We start from the raw sequence: 7,803 nt of genomic DNA on the forward strand, positions 1-7,803 counted from the left end.
CTCATCTAGCATCTAGTAAATGTTACTGAATAGTGTAGAACTTCACAGGAAAAGTATTCATCTTTCTCGATTTTAAATATTTATACCCAAAATGAAATACCCATTACAAACTAGAAAAATGCAGTTACTGACTTACTTCTGGTGGCTAAAAATTAATTTGACTAGCCCTCTGTTTTACTTTCCTTTGTAGTTGAAAGTAATGGTTAAAAATAAATGAAGACAATATTACATCAAAACCATTCCAAAGCTCAAAGAGGTTTATAGGCTGTTTCCATGGTACCCAGTGTGGCAGCTCACCAACAGAGTTTGGCAGTAGCCGCCTCAACAAAATGGGCCTAACTTTTGTTTTCTACAGGAACAGTTAGACTCCAAAGGCCTGTGTTGACAGGTAATGAGATTTAATTCATAAGAGGACCAAAAAAAAAAAAAAGAGGAGAGAAAATATCCATATTCATTGCTTCATCAAATAAAATTCTTTCAGAGGATTCTGGGAATTCTCCCCAGTTGCTTCCAAAGCTTTCCTTTGATAGCTGTAAACAAATTACCTTACGAATAACTTCTTAATCAGGGAAAAGAAGCACAGTTCTCTACTTGATCTTTCCCTTTGGGTGGTCCCAGCCCAAGAGCACAGTCTTCCTCCCATAGCTAGGCCTCTGAAAAGCCATATAGCATTATGCTGACAGCTGTAGACCTCTTTTTTGTTAGGATAACAAACATCCTGTGTTGAGGACAGCATCAAGCCAGCTTGCAGTATGCCCAATTAGAGAAGCTAAAATCTCATTTGTTTCACCATGGGAGCCCCCTGAAAGCACACCGTTTTGGCCTCATTACAGTATTTTTAACTTTACAAAAACAATTTCATTATGGAAATTAAAGAAGCTCATTTGGCCTTAGCATGTATACTGAAGTTAATAAATTCCAGAAGTATTTCAACTGCCACAGCATGTAGTTTTGTCTTCACTTAATCACAGCCAATAGTTGCTTTGTAGAAAATATGGTGAGTCCAAAGAAAATTATCATTTTCATTTGCTGTTTGCTGTGCTTTGATTAAAAAAAAACAAACAAACTTGCAAGAAAAAATATTAACTTCAACAGTGTTGTAATAGAATGGATTCCTGCAATTCGTGTCCTTATGGATACGTTGATTACACGAATGCATAAGCTTGGCATGATCTGTTTATCTGTAACTTCTTTGGAAGGTACCTACAACCTTAAAGAATGAAATCAAAATAACATTTTCTAACCACTCAGTGCCCATGAAGTTGATGTTGGATGTTTGAAGAAAGTGCTAAGAATTTCCATAGTTAATATTATGAAAAGGGAGTTTGAAAGTAGTTTTTACTGTTCTTTTTTTAAAGATCTTATTTATTTATTCATGAGAGACAGAGAGGGAGAGAGAAAGAGAGAGAGAGAGAGAGAGAGAGAGAGAGAGGCAGAGGCAAAGGCAGGCTCCACGCAGGGAGCCTGACATGATCACACCCTGGGCTGAAGGCAGCACTAAACTGCTAAGCCACCCGGGCTGCCCAAATTTTTCCTGCTTTGAAAGTAGTAGTTGGCTTTTGTTATACTAACCAGAGGGAAAATATACTATTCCCTCCTTATGCCCAGTTTCACTTGTTACCTGTGATCAACTGTGGTCTGGAAGCAGATAATCCTCCTTCTGATGAATTGTCACAAAGTCAGTAATGCCTATATCATTCCCCTTACTTCATTTCACTACATAGGCATTTTATCTCACATCATCACAAGAAAAAGAAGAGTGAATACAAGACATAAGAGAAAGTGAAAGAGACCATGTTCTCATAACTTTCATTACAGCATATTGTCATAAGTTGTAATTGTTTTATTTTATTATTACTATTATTACTCTCTTAATGTGCATAATTTATAAATTAACCTTTGTTGTAGGTATGTATGTATGGGAAAAAACAGTATATATAGAGTTTGGTACTATCAGCAGTTTCAGGCACCCACTGGGGTCTTAAAATGTATCCCCCACAGAGAAGGGGGGAACTACTATAATATAATGAGCAACCAAATGGTGATGTTTGGTGGTACTGAATTTGAGATCCCAAATAGTATTATGTAAGATCATACTCCTGTAATTGCCCAAGTGATAGATATGCTATGCTCGTCCCCCAGCTCCCCTCACATTGGGACCCTGTGCAGAGCTACATGACTCTATTTGTTATTTTCTGAAAAGAGAGACTTTTAGGAGAAAAACATCACATCTATTTTTCCTTTTCCCCTTCAAGCTCAGATATTCTGAGATGATCTCACCTAGATCAAGTTGCAATTAATAAATTGATGACATTAAGCAAAAGACCTCTAAAATTACATTTTTGAGATTATAAATTATTATAATATAAATACATACCTCTCTTTCCTCCATCAGAATCAGAAAAAGGGTATATTAAATTGAAAAAAAATAGGAGGGGTAGAGGGAGAAAAAAAGGTCTGTTTATAAGCCAGAGAGAGAAACAACTGTCAAAGAACATTGCAATACTTTGGTTTAAAACCTAGAAAATAATAAGGCATAATTTCAGTTTTCTGGCACGTGGAAATATATTTATTTTTGTGTATTTTCTCCTTGTAACTCTCTATGTTCATTCTCCCTCCTTTACTCCTTCCTTCCTTTACTCCTTCCTTCCTTCCTTCATTCCTTCTTTCCTTCCATTTGTCTATCCATCTATCTATCTATCCATCCATCCATCCATCCATCCATCCATTTATCCAGCTATTATCTCTATCTGGAGAATAGTTGAATAGTTACAGATAACGTTCTTTGTAATGTAATGTCTAGCTGAGTGCAGTTTATCAGCGACCACTGTCTATTTGATGGCTTTTCTGTAGGATGTAGAAGATCTTACAGGCAGTGCAAACCCAGTAGAGTTCAGTTCTATTGTCAGATGGGTTCTGTCTTCCATGAAGATGATTTTGCTGCCTCATAGTGGAAAGTTTTATCAATGTCTCCAAAAATGTTATTTACAATTTAAGCTAAATATTCGTGGTCTTTCTCTTATCCTGAAAGACAATGAACTGCAACTTGATATAGTAGAAAGATTCCTAAGTTGGAGTCAAAAACTTAAGTTGTAGTCTAACTCTGAGTTTTGGTTAACTATTGCTGCATAACATTGTACCAAAACTTGGTGGCTTAAAACAAAACAAAACAAACAAAAAAAAAACATTTATAATTTTACATAGTCTCTGCAGGTCAGAAATTCAGGAGTGGCCTATCCGAATGGTTTTGATTTGTATTCATTTTTTCTAGAGTTGTTTTAACAAAATACCACAGACTGAGAGGCTTAAAATAATAGGCACCATCTCACAGTTCTGGAGGCTAGAAGTCCAGGATCAAGTTGTTGGCAAGGCTGTGTTCCCTCTAAAATTCATAGGGGAAAACTCCTTCTTGCTTCTTGAACTTCTGGTGTATGCCTGCAATCTTCAGCATTCCTCAGTTTGTAGATGCATCATTCTAGTCTGTGTCTCCATTGTCACATTGCTGTCTTCTGGTAGGTGTCTACATCATCCTCCCTCAGTCTGCATCTGTCTCTGTGTTCAGATTGTCCCTTTTTATAAGGACACCAGTTATGCTGGAATAGGACCCACCTTAATGACATCATGGAAACCCGATTAGATCTAAAAGACCCTATTTCCAAATGAAGTCACATTCACAGGTCCTGAGTATTGGGACTTCAACATATCTTTTTTGGAGGGGATAAAATTCAACTCATAACAAGACTCTTGCCTGAAGTTGCTGTCAGGATGTTGGCCAGTTCTGCAGCTTCTGAAGTCTTGACTGGGGCTAGCATATCTGCTCACAAATTATGACTAGTGTGAAAGACCCGAATATGCTATCTCAAAATATGTCTCTTTGGCATAAGGATTATTTTGAGACACAGAAAACACAGGAGAAGGTCTGAACACAGAGAATAAGTAGTACCCCTTTTACAAGATAAATTGACATTTTTTTTTTTGTTTTTCTTTTTTAAAGATTTTATTCATTTATTTGACACAAAGAGAGAAAGCACAAGCAGGGGGAGTGGCAGGGAGAGGCAGAGGGAGAAGGAGAAGCAGGCTCCCCACTGAGCAAGGAGCCCAATGTAGGGCTTGATCCCAGGACCCTGGAATCATGACTTGAACAGCAGGCAGATGCTTAATCAGCTGAGCCACCCAGGCACCCTTGAAAAACTGACATTTGTAAAGGAAATTTCCATTTGTAAGGAGAAGGGTGACACTTAATTACAAGAACTTAAAAATTTATTCTCAAAATGTATGTGATTCAGATTCTAGACCATATCAAAAGAATTTTTCATATGTATGTCACATGAATCAGTTGTTTTATTTCTTTCCTGTTTATACTTGAAGCTCAAATATTTGCATTAGTAGCTGCAGAATTTTACATTGGAGGGTTTTGAGGACTAGAAATCTAGACATTGCTCCTGCTTCTCAGGCCTTCAGACTAAGACCAAGACTTAACACCATTGGTGGCAAATCATGGGACTTCTCAGTCTCTACAATCTCATGTATATGCTTTGAGAACAAAGGAAGAAAGGGTTAGAGAGAGAAGGTAGGGGTAGTTGAATTAACGTAGAGAATTACTAGGAGAAAACACATAAACATTACCTGTTTCTCTGGAAAACTCTAATACATAAGAGATAAGCTGGAAAAGTAGAAGTCAGGAGGGCTCTTCCAGACTGCCGGGTGAATATTCAGCACTGTAGCTATAATCCAGGCACCAAACAACTGCTGTGACAACTGCCTTATACCCATGGAGTGGGTCTACATAGAATGATGTCTACCATTGCAAATGCCATTTTTGAGGTACTTTTAGCAGCCAGCCATACCCACAGAAAGATGACCACTGGGATCGCAGGGTGGCGCAGCGGTTTAGCGCCTGCCTTTGGCCCAGGGCGCGATCCTGGAGACACGGGATCGAATCCCACATCGGGCTCCCGGTGCATGGAGCCTGCTTCTCCCTCTGCCTGTGTCTCTGCTCCTCTCTCTCTCTCTGTGTGACTATCATAAATAAATAAATAAATAAATAAATAAATAAATAAATAAATAAATAAATAAATAAAAAGAAAGATGACCACTACACTACTGTGCTACCGAAGTCTTAATCTCTTGAAAGTATTTCTAGCCAGCAAAACACACTTCACACTAAAAATCCTAGCTGCAAGGGAGTCTAAGAAGTGTCCTTTTACATTTCCTAAGAGTATCCAAATACAAATAAGATGAAATGAAGATTGAGAGTGCCAATGCAAGGTTATACCATGTCATGCAATCCAACTCAAGACTTAAGGCTCACAGTCATATACTGTGATCACTGATCCTTGTGGCAATAACCTGGCACTTTGCTTCCACTACCATGCCCCCAGTCTCTTCTGGAGAGTGTTTACAGTCTTTCAATGATTGCTAGTGATTATGAATGCCCACCTACCCACCCATTACCTGAGTTGCAAAATTTTGAAGGCAGAGACCTTGTCTGCGCACACACCCAGTATCTGAATCAGTATTTTTGTTTATTAAGAACTCAACATAAATTTGATACGTGAATGAAAGATTGAGAACTTTCAGTCTTCAGGCTCTTTGTGCCTTCTTGTTGGTAAGGACAGGGGTTTCAAAGCTTTTATAAGGGACAGAGCCTCCCTTCGCATGAGAACCAGTGCAGATAATAATTCTGAAGAGTGGTCTAGGGAGGTTTATGTAATAAAGAAACTTATTTTCAGCTCACTCTTCTTCAAATTGCATGACAATCAACTATCTGGGTCAATTTAGTTGAAGAGTTCTCCTATTGAGTGCCATTATCCTATACTCTGACATTTCACTTGATTCTGGATTGGTTTTTAACTGGCTTGTGATATCCTTTTTATGGCATGACTTATTTATCTGCTTTTTATGTATGCATCTTTTTCACAGAGACTGCCTATGTCTTAAAAGGTTCTTTGAAGGAGACCAGGACAGTCATCCAGTCCAATCTTATAACCCAATGTTTCATCTTCAACGTTATTAATTACAATAATCCTATAAGAACAAACTTATGCCAAATAGATCCTCCTTGCGACTATGTGCCCAGAGTAGTTATCAACTTAATGATATACCTATTTTCAAGTAAGACCTGTCACCCTCTCTACTTTACTTCTGGACATTGTACCATTTGCATTTGTGATTTCAGTGACCCACAGAAAATGTGTTTCTGGTGTCATAGACACTTCTTTTCTTGCTTCTCCTTTATTTACCATGTGTTTCTGTTGAAAGAGCAAAATAAGAACTTAAAAATTAATTCTCAAAATGTATGTGATTCAGATTCTAGATCATATCAAAAGAATTTTTCATATGTATGTCACACGAATCAGTTGTTTTATTTCTTTCCTGTTTATACTTGAAGCTCAAGTATTTGCCTTAGTAGCTGCAGAATTTTACATTGGAGGGTTTTGAGGACTAGAAATCTAGTCTGTGTTTTTGTAGCTGTGTGTATACTGGGGGAGGAGGTATGTACATATCTACACATGTTGGGGAGTGCCAAAGAGTTTTGTTCTTAAAGTTGCATTTACATAGCAAGCATACTCTGTTTAGGTTGTCTGTTCTTTTTTTGGCTATCTGTGGAGAGCTGATATAGATTTCAGGAGAGGGTATTCATTGCCCCTCCAAACCATACCATGGTGTACCCATTAGGAATTTGACTTCAGCCCCCAGAAAAATAGTGCTCTGAGTCTGAAACACTGGACTTTTTGCATCTAACATATTGATAAAATGAAAATATTAGAATTCTAGATTTTCCAGTTTTATTCTCTCATTTTATAAATGAGAAAACTGCGCTCCAGAGAGATTAAATGATTTGTGAGAGAAAAATGAAAAAACACAGTTATGAGAGTTGATCCATTTTGGGGGCACCCAGACTAGATGAATGTAATTTCCATTACAGCTCTACTTACTCCAATGTTAAAAGACAAATAGTCTTTCATTGTCTTTCTTTTTTTTTTTAATTTTTATTTATTTATTTATGATAGTCACACACACAGAGAGAGAGAGAGGCAGAGACACAGGCAGAGGGAGAAGCAGGCTCCATGCACCGGGAGCCCGATGTGGGATTCGATCCGGGGTCTCCAGGATCGCGCCCTGGGCCAATGGCCGGCACCAAACCGCTGCACCACCCAGGGATCCCTTTCATTGTCTTTCATTGCCACTCAGCAGTGGGAAAATTAATTCAAAAGGCCTGAGATATACTAACTATCAATAGTCTAGGCCTATGAGTACTTATATTAACTCATTTAGGAGAGACAGGCTATTGATAAATAGATTTGGCTGCTGTGGCAAGTGTAAATAGCTCCTTCATTGTCTTAGAAGTCAACTCTTCTTTTTAAACATTAGACATACCTCCTGAGAGCTACAATTATCACTCCTAGAAGTTACTGAAGAATTTGAAGCTTTGAAGAAAGTTTAAATAAAAATCAAAAGAAGAAACTAATATTGTGCAGTAGGCAGTCTACCCTATGTGCCATGTGATTCCTAGGAGGAACATTGTTTTTTATAGATCAAGGGTTCTATGTTCATACCCTATACACCAATAAATTTGAAAAGTAGAGTTGTTTTCTCCCTTTCTCTTTCTCTCTTTCTCTCAACTGAGGCTGAATTTCAAATAGGGGCATTGTCATGATTCTAAATATTTTCTTAAAAGTTACTAGTAGAAAATATCATACAAAGCGGTCATCGGCCACATATAAAATTTAAGCAAGTCACTTAACTTCCCTAGTTCTCCAGTTCTTCACTCATATAATTAAGGAGTTCTTGATGCTTCTA

Source organism: Vulpes vulpes, chromosome 10, assembly GCF_048418805.1.
Source record: "Vulpes vulpes isolate BD-2025 chromosome 10, VulVul3, whole genome shotgun sequence".
Taxonomy (NCBI): Eukaryota; Metazoa; Chordata; class Mammalia; order Carnivora; family Canidae; genus Vulpes; species Vulpes vulpes.